This window comes from Macaca thibetana, chromosome 13, assembly GCF_024542745.1.
Source record: "Macaca thibetana thibetana isolate TM-01 chromosome 13, ASM2454274v1, whole genome shotgun sequence".
Classification (NCBI taxonomy): domain Eukaryota; kingdom Metazoa; phylum Chordata; class Mammalia; order Primates; family Cercopithecidae; genus Macaca; species Macaca thibetana.
The window spans coordinates 2,188,287-2,201,903 of NC_065590.1; the positions used below are offsets into that span (position 1 = coordinate 2,188,287).

Genomic DNA, 13,617 nt, shown 5'->3' on the forward strand with positions numbered 1-13,617 from the left:
GCACGACTCCATCTTGCTTTGCTGAGTTTTTTATTTTTTATTTTTTTCCCTTTTTGCTCTACTCACCAGTGTGTCTGTGTGCCTAAATTTTCCTGGTCTTGTGACAAGAACCAGATTTTAGGGGAACTAAGGAGCAAAGCTCTGCAACAGTATGTTGAGTTTTCATGTTAATTTTTCTCAAAATATTTTTGATTTTCCCTTCTGAGTTCTTCTTTGACCCTTTGGTTACGGAGAACTGTCTTGTTTAATTTCCATTTATGTGTAAATTTTGCAAATTTCCTTCCGTTGTTGATTTCTGTTTTAATTCCATTGTGGTCAGAGAACATTATTGGTATGACTTCAATTGTCTTTTATTTGTTTAGGCTTTTAAATGTCCCACCATATAATCTATCCTAGAGGATATTCCATGTACAGTTGAACATGATGTATGTTCTGTTACTGTTGGGTGGAATATTCTACAGCTTTGTTAAATCTAGTTGGTTTATAGTATTGTTCACGTTTTGTATTTCTTTTTTGATCTACCTCATTATTTTATCCACTACTTAAAGTGGAGTACTTCAATCATCAATTATTACTATTACAATGTCCACGTCTCCCTTCAACTCTGTTTTTGCTACATGTGTTCTGGGGCTGTGTTGTGGATGTATATATGTTTATAATTACTATATCTTCCTCATGGTTTAACCTTGTTACAATTATAAAATGTGTCTGTCAGTAGTATTTTTTTGTTGTTTTAAGTTTATTTTGTATTATATTAGCATAACTTCTCCAGTATTCTTGTTGGTTACTGTTTCTGTGGTATACCTTTGTTCATCATTTTACCTTAAACCTATTTATACCTTAAAATTTACATTCATCTCTGTACACAACGTGTAGTTGGATATTTTTTAAAAGTCCATGCAGACAATCTCTGCTTTTTGATTGGAGTATTTAATACATTTTTACTGATCCATTGATTGATCGAGACAGAGTCTTGCTCTGTCACTCAGGCTGGAGTACTGTGGTGCAATGATAGTTCATGATAGCCTCAAACTCCTGGGCTCAAGTGATCCTCCCACCTCAGCCTCCTAAGTAGTTGAAACTACAAGTGTGAGCCACCATGCCTGGCTACTATTTTTTAAAATTTTTATAGAGATGGGATCTCACTATGTTGCCCAGGCTGGTCTTGAATGCATGACCTCAAGCAGTTCTCCCACCTCAGCCTCCCAAAGTGCTGGGATTACAGGCTTGAACCACCACACCCAGCCACATTTACATTTAATATAACTTGAGATAAATTAGTACTGATGTCTGTCATTTGGTATGTATTTTCTATATATCTTATATCCTGTGTGTTCCTCCATTCATTACTGTCTTCTTTTATAGTAAATAGACATTTTCTAGTATGCTATTTTAATTTCCTTGTTTCATTTATATATGTATATATAAAGTCATTTTCTTAGTATTTGTCCTGGAGGTTACAGTTAGCTTCTCAATTTAAAACAATTGAGTTTTTAGAACTTAATTTCAATGGCATACACAAACTTTACTCCAGTTAAGCTCTCTTTACTCCTCCGCTTCTTTGTGCTATTATTGTCATACAAATTATATCTCTTTACCTTATGAGCCCATCAACACAGATTTATACTTACTTTTTACGCAGTTGTCTTTTAAATTAGAGAGAAGAAAAGCATGACACACTGACTTTAAATTTGCCTTAGTTGTTTTCTTTGTATGAATTTGGGTTATTCTCTGGTGCCATTTTATTTCAGCCCAAAGGACTCCTTTAGTGCTTCTTAGTGGGTGGATCTGCTAGCAATGCATTCTCTCAGTTTTTGTTTATCTGAGGTAGTCTTAATTTCTCTTTCATTTTCAAGAACAGTTTTGCTGAATATAGAATTCTAGGTCTGCTTTTCCTTCCGTTCCTTTTATTATTTTGAATGTGTCATCTTACTGCCTTCTGGTCTCTATGGTTTCTGGTGAGAAAACAGCTGTTAATTTTATTAAGGATTCTTTGTACATGAGGAGTTGCTTCTTTCTTGCTGCTTTCAAGATTCTCTCCATCTTTGGCTTTAGATAGTTTGATTATGATGTATCTCAGCATGCTTCTCTTTGAGTTCATTTCAGTTGGAGTTTGTTGAAAGTTTTGGATTATAGATTAATTTTTAAATCAAATTTGGGAAGGTTTTGGTGAATGTTTTTTTTCTGCACCTTTATCTCCCTCTTCTCCTTCTGGTACTCTCAGTTGGTACTAGATATATCTTAGTATACTTGATGGTGTCTACTGATCTCTTAGGCTCTGTTCATCTTTCTTCATTGATTTTTCTGTATGTTCTTCAGACTAGGCAGTATCCATGGACTTATCCTCAATTTTGCTAATTCTTCTGCCCCTCAATCCTGCTATTGTTCCCCTCTAATGGATTTTTCATTTCAGTTATTATACCTTTCAATTACAGAGTTTCTTTATATATAGTTAAATAACTCCTATATCTTTAACTATACTGTCTTTTTGCTGGGATATTGTTCTCATACTTTCCTTTAATTTTTGAGACATGGTTTCCATCAGTTCTTTGAACACATATATAATAGCTGATTTTAGGTCTTTGTCTAGTAAGTCTACAATTTGTGCATTTTCAATGATAGTCTGTTGACTGTCTTCCAGCCTGTGTCCTTTTCTGCCTGTTTATGTGTCTTTTTTCTTTTTTTTTTGAGACCGAGTCTTGCTCTGTCGCCCAAGCTGGAGTGCAGTGGTGCTATCTTGGCTCACTGCAACCTCCGCCTCCCGGGTTCAAGTGGTTCTCCTGTCTCACCCTACCGAGTAGCTGGGATTACAGGCGTGTGCCACCACGCCTGGCTGATTTTTTTTATTTTTAGGAGAGATGAGGTTTCACCATGTTAGCCAGGATGGCCTCAATCTCCTGACCTCATGATCCGCCTGCCTTGGACTCCCAAAGTGCTGGGATTACAGGAGTGAGCCACCACGCCCGGCCCTTGTTTATGTGTCTTATAACGTTTTGCTAAAATAGACATTAAAAATAATGTAATGTGGCAACTATGAAAACCATGTTTCCTGTTCCCCCAGGGTTTGCTGTTGTTACTGTTTCTATTTGTTTAGTGCCTTTCTTGGACTGATTTTGTAAAGTCTGTCCTCTTTGTCATCTGTAGTCACTGATACGTCACTGTAGCCATCTGTAGTCCTTGCTCAGTTAGCTTAATTTTTCACTAACGATGAGAGAAATGCTCTATCATTCCTCAAATGCTAGAATCAAAGATTTTCTCTTCCTTTGTTTATGGCAGGACTATGTGTGCATATTAATGCATGCCTTCAATTTTCTTTTCTTTTCTTTTTTTTTTGAAACGGAGTCTCACTCTGTCTCCCAGGCTGGAGTGCAGTGGCACAATCTTGGGTCACTACAAGTTCTGCCTCCCGCCATTCTCCTGTCTCAGCCTCCCGAGTAGCTGGGACTACAGGAGCCCACCACCACGCCCTGCTAATTTTTTGTATTTTTAGTAGAGACAGGGTTTCACTGTGTTACCCAGGATGGTCTGGATCTCCTGACCTCGTGATCTGCCCACCTCGGCCTCCGAAAGTACTGGGATTACAGGTGTGAGCCACCGCGTCCAGCCTCATGCCTTCAATTTCAGGCAGACCGTTCACATCTTTGCCTCAGCCTTCACATCCTGCTTGCTCAAAGCCTCAAGGTTAGCCAGAAGTAAAACTTGGGCCTTCTCAGATTTCCAGAAATATGTTAATCTTTTTTATTTCTTTTCTGTTAGATGAGATCTTGCTATGTTGCCCAGGCTGACGTCCAGTGGCTATTTACAGGTGCAATCATAACACACTACAGCCTCAAACTCCTGGGCTTGAGTGATCCTTCCACCTCAGCCTCCTGAGTAGCTGGGACTACAGGCATGTGCCACCAGGCAGCTTATGTTAAATCTTTTTAATGCCCTCTCCCCACGGAAATCTCATTCTTCACTTTTCTTTTTCAAGTTTTTCAGTCAGCCTGTTGTTAGCTTTAACTACTGTCACTACCTGAGGCTGCTGTAATATTAAACAATTGTTACTGATTGTTTTTAACAATGCCCTGTGGAGAGGGCCACTTGCACAGGGCAAGCTCTGAGTTATGCCAATTAAAGACAAACCCTGGGAATGTAGCCTTTCCAGGAAGCTGCCAGACAAGTCAAATAGTGACAAGACTCTGGGCATGGGGCTCTTTTAGGTGCTCCACATCCTTTTTGCCCCTCCAGTGGCTGCTAGATTGCTCTTATGGCTTCAGGACTGTTGGCTTTCAAGATTACACATATTCTTTTTTCTTCTTCTTTTTCGTCTTTTTTTTTTTTGAGACAGGGTCTCCCTCCGTTGCCCAGGCTGGAGCACATTAGTGCCATCTCAGCTCACTGCAACCTCTGCCTCCTGGGTTCAAGTGATTCTCATGCCTTAACCTCCTAAGTAGCTGGGATTACAGGCACATGCCACCTTGCCAGGCTAATTTTTATATTTTAAGTAGAGGCAGGGTTTCATCATGTTGGCCAGGCTGATCTCAAACTCCTGACCTCAAGTGATCCTCCTGCCTTAGCCTCCCAAAATGCTGAGATTACAAGTGTGAGCCACTGCATTCAGCCTGTATCCACCCATGGATACAAAAATCCATGGATGCTCATATCCCTTATATAAAATGGTGTAGTTTTTTCATATAACCGATGCACATCCTCCTGTATATTTTCAATCATCTCTAGATGACTTACAATACTTAATACAATGTAAATGTTATATAAATCGTTGTCATACTCTATTGTTTAAGGAATAATGACAAGAAAAAATAGTCCATACAAGTTCAGTACAGATGCAATTTTTTTTCCAGATATTTTTGATCTGTGGTTTGGTTGAATCCATGGATGTGGAAACCGTAGATTTGGAGAGTTGACTGTATACCTGCAAAAATATCCTGTTAAATGGCCTGAAGATAAATTCTCACATAGGATGGTTCTAGTCCTAAATATAACACTGCTCACCTCTTAATTATTGTCTATAGATCATCTAAATCAGCTTACTTATTGTATATAGATCATTTAAGTCAGTATGTTCATCAGAATCCCTTGGAGGGCTTGTTAAAATACAGGTCACTTGGCCCTACTTTTAGAGTTTCTGATTCAGTAGATCTAGGGTGGGGTCTGGGAATTTGCCTTTCTAGCAAGTTCTGGGAGGATGCCGATGCTACTGGTTAGGGATCCCATGTTGAGAACTTCTGAAGGACTGAGATACCTTACCACCAGCATACTTAGCTATCACATTGTGATGCTCAGGGAAGATACAGCATGGTATTGTAAATCAAAAAGTGTCTGAGACAGATCTCAGTCAATTTAGAGGTTTATTTTGCCAAGGTTGAGGATGCAACTGGGAAAAAGAGGCACAAACAAAAGTAGGATTTGTGGCCTATGCTTTTTCCCAAGAGGGTTTTGGGGACTTCAGTATTTAAAGAGGAAAGAGTGGGCAGGAGGGGAAAGAGGAACAGTGAATTATGCATTTTACATAAGATAAGTAAACCGAGAGTAGAGGAAGAGGTCAAATATGCATTTGTCTTGGGGTGGGTGGATGCATGATTCCTCCTCTATGTCTTTGTCTCATTCCTGTGAAGATAAGCTGTTAATTTACATTGTCAGGGTGAGGGAGGCCATCTGGGGAGATATGTGGCCTTCTGTCTTGCAGCTATCTCTTTAGGAACAAAAGGAAGGCAGTTTTTTTACATGATTCAGTTCCCAAGCTTAGCTTTTCCCTTTGAAGCAGTGAGTTTGGGGGTCCCGAGATTTTATTTTCCTTTTACAGTATTAACTAACACGTGGCTCCCTTTTCTCTTGATAATTTTCATTCTACAGTGGAATTAGGGTCTCATTCTTTGCCACACTGAAAACATGATTGATCTTTGAAAATTATCCAGAATTACATAGCAGTCAAGTGACAAATGTTATTGGAAGCTGATCCTCATTCAGTGTTACTGTACTAAATGAATGAATACCAAAATTAGACTGGTATCTATTTTCAAATCTTTATAAATTTTTTTCTTTTTTAAAAGTTAGTGTTTAACAACTTTCTTAGCTTGATTATAAATAGCATGGCCATGACTGCCAGGCGCGGTGGCTCACACCTGTAATCCCAGCACTTTGGGAGGCCAAGGCCGGTGGATCACCTGAGGTCGGGAGTTCAAGACCAGCCTGACCAACATGGAGAAACCCCGTCTCTACTAAAAATACAAAATTAGCCGGGGTGGTGACACACGCCTGTAATCCCAGCTACTCGGGAGGCTGAGGCAGGAGAATCGCTTGAACCCGGGAGGTGGAGGTTGCGGTGAGCCGAGATCACGCCATTGTACTCTAACCTGGACAAAAAGAGTGAAACTCCGTCTCGAAAAATAAACAAACAAATAAAAATAAATAAATAGCATGGCCATAAAATTTATTGTTTGAACAGGAATACTTTTCAGAGTGAAAGAAGGCCCTATGAATAATTTGGCTGGTAAAAAGATGTAAACAGGGGCTGTTCCAAGCAAACTAATTGGTTACAGTAATTAAAAAAAAAATACAAAAATATTTTTGCATTTCTACAAATGTGATTTTCTTGGATTTAACTGTACTGTGGAGTCAAGGTTCTGTCAATATTTCTTTCCATTTAGTTGGAGAAATAATAAGAGGGAACTGTTTTATTACTAAGTTACTTTTCAGAAGAGAAATAAAATAAAAAGTCAGAAAAGAAATAAAAATTTAAAACTAGGGCTCTTTCTTTCTTTTTTTTTTTTTTTTTTTTTTTTGAGATACAGGGTGTTGCTCTGTCTCCCAGGCCTCAAACTCTTCTGCTCAATCGATGTTCCTGCCTCAGGCTCCCCAAAAAACTAGTTTTTTATTTATTTTTATTCCAGACTATTGTGTGTATTTTGGTGACTTGAGGAGGATCAGAAGTAATTCTAAATGAGTTCGGAGAATTCTTTCCATTCCTAAATCTCTTTTTTTTTGAAGTAAATCATATGTATAAATGCTGTGCCTGAGAAGTATTCTGGTTTATTGAATTAAAATAGTTTGAAGAATTTTTTTTCGGATAAAATGTGAAGACTCAAAGATAAGGATACGTTTAGTCCAATATTTGCCCTTGCTCAAGGAGAAATGTTGTTTTAAAGTCAAAGTGAAATTTTTTTCCCAAAACTTCTGATTCCTCTTTTTGTCTATGGCAAAATAGAAACTTGGGGCCAAGCGTAAGGACTGATGCTGCTGCAAGTCTGTGAGTGCACACTTAACGCACACAGGCCGCAACAGGTCTGGAAGGACATACACTTAGAAGTTAGCAATTTTCTTCTTTCTGCAAGTCTGTATTTTCAAAGAATTAAGATTTTAGTTTTTTTGCTTGTCTCTGGTTGGAATGTTCAGTTTCCTGAACATCTCCTGGGAAGCGAGCACGTCTGCACTTCGGGAAGTGCTCTTGTCCCAAAAGGTTGGGAGCGCACCCCCGGGTCGCGGCTCCTCCAGGAAACCTTCCCTGGGGGATCCGTCAGGGCCTCAGAAGCCTCAGTGAAGGTGCCACCGTTCAGTCAAGTCCAGAAGTTCAAGAACTCCTTGCAGGTGAAGCAGTCACAGGCTAGGGTGGGATCATGTGGGAACCCAGCAGTAGGAATTGGCGCGGGCAGCTCGGCCACCGGCCCTGCGGCCTCAGGGGGCGGCCCCAGCTCGGACTGGTCGCGGGCCGGGGGTCGAGGGCGCGGGCCGGCCTCAGCGCGCATGCGCGGCGAGGGGGCGGGGTCAGGGCGGGGCTGCGCCCGGCGACTAGAGCGGCGGCGGCTGGGGCTGCGGCGAGCGTGGAGGGTTCGCGGCTGGTGCGCCGCCGGGTCGGGCTCCGCGGGCCGGGGCGGGAGGACCAGCACCTGAGGCCGGGCCCGCCGCCCGCGACTTCACAACCAGGCGGCGGCGCTGCTGCTGCGGGGCTCCGGCGCGCGACCCGGCGGGACAGCGGGGCGGCTGGCGCCGGGGGCCGGGGAGCGCCAGGTAGGTGGATCGGGCGGGGCGGGAGGCGACGCGGCCGCCGCGGGGGCCGGGGCCGGGGACTGACAGCGGGCGCGGGGGCGCGTCCGGGTCCCTGCTGGGCCGGACGGAGACGGCGCCCGCGGTTTTCATGGAAATTGCACTGCCTAGCGGTGCCAGCGGTCCACCTGCGGTGGCGTCTTTTGAGAACAATCCGAGCCCGGCCGACCCCGAGCCCCGTGAAGACGCGGCCGCCCCGGCAGGGGGCCGGGTGCCGAGCGGCGCGGGGCCGCGGGATGCAGACGCGGCGCCTGCCCGGTGCGGCTCCAGGGCTGGGTCTCCGGGCTCCTGACGCTGAAGGCCTTGCCGTGTTTTGGGTGAAAACATCACCGGGTGAAAGTAAACATGCATCTCCGTGTAGGAAATCTGGTCTCTATCCTCGAAACACCTCCCTTTTCTGCCCGCCCTTAGACCCCGACAACATTTCTGGCATCTTTGCTTTCTGTTATTTTATTTCTCCCTGGCTTTGCTAGTCAATTAATTGAGGCCTGAGAAATGTGCAGGGATCTGTGGCAGTCTCTTGAAAAGCCAGCCAGGAATGGGTAGGCCCCAGAAGACAGACATTCAAAATGTCAGAGGTAAATTTGTGTCTTTGTGGGCGAAGGAAGGGCGTGTTGATGGTCTCGCTTCCCTCCCCCTGTTGCCTGCCCTCTGACATTACATAATGATGGGGCCTTCCTGCCCCGAGTTCATCCATAATGACAGACCATGAAAATGTTCCTCTGGGTGAAAGACCTATAGCTGGTAGAGCCCATCTTCTCTTTGGCTTTGCCACGGAACGTGTCTTCTGCCGGGAAGCTGCCTAAGAGTGGAATTTGATTTGTCACCTGCCCCTCAGGACATTTAAACCAAGGGAATGGGGGTGGGGTGGCGATTTGGGTGTTGCAAAGAAATTCTGCCTGGTTCATCCGTTCACAGTGGGTTGTGTGGACCGTGGGGAAGCCAGTGGGGTTGAGGACAGAGTGGGTTGACTACGGTGTGAATCATGGTTCTGCCGCTTGCTGACTCTGGTTCTTGTCTCTAAAAGGTGAGAGCAGAGCTTTTTTTGCTGTTTGTTTTGGAATCTAGCTGCTGTTGGCGTTGGCCGGTGCACGTAGAATTGCTAATTTTTCTTTGGTTGAAAACACACTTTCTTTAACGAAAATTTTGTTTTTGAATCTGGGCTAGGGCATTTGTTTCGGGGGTTCTTTGCTGAAGTGTCAACTGCTAATTTACTGTTGTCTTTGAAGAAAGAATGATGGGGCCCATGTGAGAAGCACAGTGTGGTTGGTCTGTTGGAGGAGTGGTGCCAGGAGACCTTGATGCTGTCTGTCCCAGGGGTGGCGTTGCATGTGAACGGGCCTCCCAGTGCCTCATTCCCTGTGATGTCTTGTAAACACGCCTGTGAAGCCAGAGCTACTTGGTAGAGTCTGGCTTGAAGATAAGGCTTAAAGAAGTGGATGTGGACAAATTCAAAGAGAAAGAAACATTGTATTTCTACTGAGCTCCTTATAGAATTAGTCCACTTACCTGGCCACCTTACTCATCGTGTAGCAACTTTTTGCATTTAGAGTTTTCTGTCTCAGGGTGTTTATCTGCTTACGTAAGTCTTGTTTCCTAACTAGATTCAGAACCAAGGGCAGATGTTACAGTGCGTCCCTGTTTTGAAAACTGGATATTTTGTACTATTGCTGTTGAACCGAATATTAGCTTTTTTTTTTTTTTAATCACTTTAAGGAAAGGATGAAATAATACACATGAGAGCTTTTTGTAAACTGTAGAGCACTAGAAAAATGGGATGTGTGTGACAGAGAACTATCAGCCCTGCAAGTCCCTTTAACTAGCTGCCTGCCTAAGAGGGAGCATTCTCAGCCAGCATCTCTTCAAATGCACACAGGAATGGACCTGAAGGCGGTGTGGGACCAACAGACCCACTGATCCCCAGCCCAGGGCTTAACATCTCAAGAGTTCAGTGAGGCAGAGTGGAGGGGGAGGCTTCCCACCAAGACTGTTTCATCCTGTTTTCGTTTTTAAATGAAAAGCTCCTTTTTAGCTTAGTAATCCAGAAAGGTTGCTGCAACATCATCAACCGCTCATGGTGTCAGGAGGCTTTGACTTTCACTGAGAAGAAAATAGCACAAATCTGCAGTGAAAAAGGCTTGATTATGTTGGCGCTTCTGTAGAACTTGATTAATGAGCTGGTCTTGAGAGAGCCTTCGAAATGGCTTTTTTTTTTTTTTTTCAGTGTCCTAAAACAGAAGCTCTGTGAGGAAAACATATTTCCAGGAGACCAATATTAATGCCCATGCATGCTTGCTTCATTTTCTCTCTCTGTTTTAAGGAAAATGCCATCAGGAAGCTAATCCCAGGGAATTTACCTATATTTCTATTCATATGCACATGTTCTCTAATTTTTTTTTTTTTTAGTATTTTGATATAGTTTTAGACTTACAGAAAAGTTGCAAGAATAAGCCAAAGGTTTCTCAGATTCTCCAAATGTGGACATTCTGTTACACTGCTTTATCATTCTCTTGTATTCCTATGTATTACTACTTTTTTCTGAACTACTTAATAGTAAGTTGCAGGCTTGAGGCCCTTTTACCTCTAAATGCTTCACTGTGTATGTCCCAAAAAACAAGGATATTCATAACAACAGTAATCCCAGCACTTTGGGAGGCTAAGGCAGGCGGATCACAAAGTCAGGAGATCGAGACCATCCTGGCTAACATAGTGAAACCCCGTCTCTACTAAAAATACAAAAAATTAGCTGGGCGTGGTGGCAGGCGCCTGTAGTCCCAGCTACTTGGGAGGCTGAGGCAGGAGAATGGTGTGAACCAGGAGGCGGAGCTTGTAGTGAGCAGAGATTGCACCACTGCACTCCAGCGCTGGCAACAGAGTGAGACTCCATCTCCAAAAAAAAAAAAAAAAAAAAAAATCATGGCTGGGCTCAGTGGCTCATGCCTGTAATCCCAGCAATTTGGGAGGCTGAGGCAGGAGGATCACTTGAGGTCAGGATTGTGAGAACAGCCTGGCCAACATGACAAAATCCTGTCTCTACTAAAAATACAAAAATTAGCGGGGTATAGTGACAGTCCCAGCTACTTGGGAGGCTAAGGCATGAACTCAGAAGGTGGAGGTTGCAGTGAGCCGAGATCATGCCACTGCACTCTAACCTGGGCAACAGAGTGAGACTCTGTCTCAAAAAAAGAAAAAAAAATCAGGAAATTAAGGTTGATACAACACTATTTAGTGTAGAGGTCGTATTTAGATTTTGTCAATTGCTTCTATAATGCCCTTTATAGCAAAAGAAAATCCTAGATCATCTGTTTTGCATTAGGTTTTTCTGTCTCTATAGTGTCCTTTAATCTGAAAGTTATCAAGTCTTTCTTTTGTATTTCACAGCATAGACATATTTGAAGACTACTGACTTTTTAAGATAATGCCCTCAATTGGGTTTCCTGTGGTTTCATGATTAGATTCAGGTTTTGCACTTCTGGTGGGAGTAGCACAGGGTTGAAGCAGTCGCAGTCTTCTCTTCTCTCTCTCTCTCTCTTTTTTTTTTCTTAAAGAGAGAAGATCTCCCTTGGTTGCCCAGGCTGGAGTGCAGTGGTGCCATCGTAGCTCACTACAGCTTGGACCCCCTCCACTCAGTGATCCTTCTGCCTCAACCTCCTGAGTAGCTGGGACTATAGGTGTGTGCCATTGCACCTGGCCAATTTTTAAATATTTTACAGGGACAGGATCTCACACTGTGTTGCTCAGGCTGGTCTCAGACTCCTAGTCTCGCCATCCTCCTGCGTTGGCCTACCACAGTGCCGAGTTTACAGATATGAGCCACTGTGCCCGACTGATGCTGCAGCCTTCTTAGTGTGCCCCAGCAGGAGGCATATGCTGTGATTTTCCCCTTCTCTGGCCCTGTTAACTTTGATCACTTGAATTAAGGTGGTATCTATCTCATAAAAAAGTTACCATTTTTCCCTTTGTAGTTAATCTGTGTCTCAAAGGGAGAGAATTTGACACTATGTAAATATACTGTTACTTCTCATACAGTTACTGACTAGTTTCAGAATCCATTGATGTTTCTTTTTTTTTTTTTTTGAGACGGAGTCTCACTCTGTCACCCAGGCTGGAGTGCAGTGGCGCGATCTCGGCTCACTGCAAGCTCCGCCTCCCGGGTTCACGCCATTCTCCTGCCTCAGCCTCCGAGTAGCTGGGACTACAGGCGCCCGCCACCGCGCCCGGCTAGTTTTTGTATTTTTAGTAGAGACAGGGTTTCACCATGTTAGCCAGGATGGTCTCGATCTCCTGACCTCGTGATCCACCCGCCTCGGCCTCCCAAAGTGCTGGGATTACAGGCTTGAGCCACCGCGCCCGGCCCATTGATGTTTCTTACCTGAGTCAATTATTAACATAGTTGGCAGATGATGATTTTCTAGTTTCATAGTTCCTTCTATATTTATTAGTTGGAATTGTGCTGAAAGGAAGAACCTTCCTTTCTCTATTTATTTTTTGATTTGTATCGCTGGACTCATGAATTCTTGCTTTATTCAATAGATTATAGTCCATTGCTCCAATCATGTATTTTATTGCTCAAATTATCCTAGATTTGGCCAGTGGGAGTCCCTTCAATCTGGCTTTTGTGTCCTTTTGACAAATGCTCATCATTGTTTGAGGACTTTTCTTCCTGGCACAAAATCTTCAAGACTCAGCCTCTACTTTCCTTGTCCCAGCCCTGGAATCAGCCGTTTCTCCAAAGAGTCCTGGTTTCCTTTAGTGGAGAACGGTATTAAAAACCGAGATGGCCGGGTGCGGTGGCTCACGCCTGTAATCCCAGCATTTTTGGAGGCCGAGGCGGGCGGATCACGAGATCAGGAGATCGAGACCATCCTGGTTAACATGGTAAAACCCCGTCTCTACTAAAAATACAAAAACTTAGCCGGGAGTGGGGGGTGCCTGTAGTCCCAGCTACTCAGGAGGCTGAGGCAGGAGAATGGCATGAACTGGGGTGGCGGAGCTTGCAGTGAGCCAAGATCGCGCCACCGCACTCCAGCCTGGGAGACAGAGCGAGACTCCGTCTAAAAAAAAAAAAAAAAAAAAAAAAAAATTAAAATAAACAACAACAAAAAACCCCCGAGATATAGGCACTAAGCCTGCCCGTTGCTACTGAGGTGTCACCGATTCTAGACCTTCTCAGGGGATGGATGCTCTCATTGTAAACATAAATGTAGTCACATTACACACAATTTTCTGTGGCTTGGTACTCCTTCCATTAGGCTGTGAAACTGTGTTTCCCTTTAATTCGGCCACCATTTAAGAGAATAAGTCTTGTCAATTTTGCCAATCTAATGGGCAAGGAAGACATTATTGTTTTAATTACATTTCCCAAATTCCCAAAAATATCGGATACCTTTTCTTGTTAATGTATATTTTAACTTCTAATGAATTACCTTTTAATATCCTTTGTTCATTTTTTCTTATCGGGTTGTTTTTCCTTATCTTACTAGATTGTGGAAGTTACTGTAACTTTGAATTTTATTCTTGGCAGCTTTAGAATGCTTTTTAAAGTGTGATGCTTTTTTTTTTTTTAAAGTCCTA

At 43.2% G+C, this 13,617-nt stretch overlaps 1 protein-coding gene across 12 annotated transcripts in view; it reads left to right on the top strand.

The window, feature by feature from the left end:
• The first annotated feature begins 7,787 nt into the window (after positions 1-7,787).
• INPP4A (inositol polyphosphate-4-phosphatase type I A) overlaps positions 7,788-13,617 on the top strand; it is a 165,684-nt gene continuing 159,854 nt past the window's right edge. For 6 of the 12 annotated variants that reach the window (XM_050755048.1, XM_050755049.1, XM_050755051.1 and 3 more), the window contains exon 1: positions 7,829-8,007. The gene's annotated coding sequence lies outside the window, so the exon portion shown is untranslated. Of the gene's footprint in view, positions 8,008-8,297; positions 9,071-13,617 lie in introns of those variants that run through there. The other 6 variants (XM_050755057.1, XM_050755050.1, XM_050755056.1 and 3 more) reach the window with 4 other exon arrangements.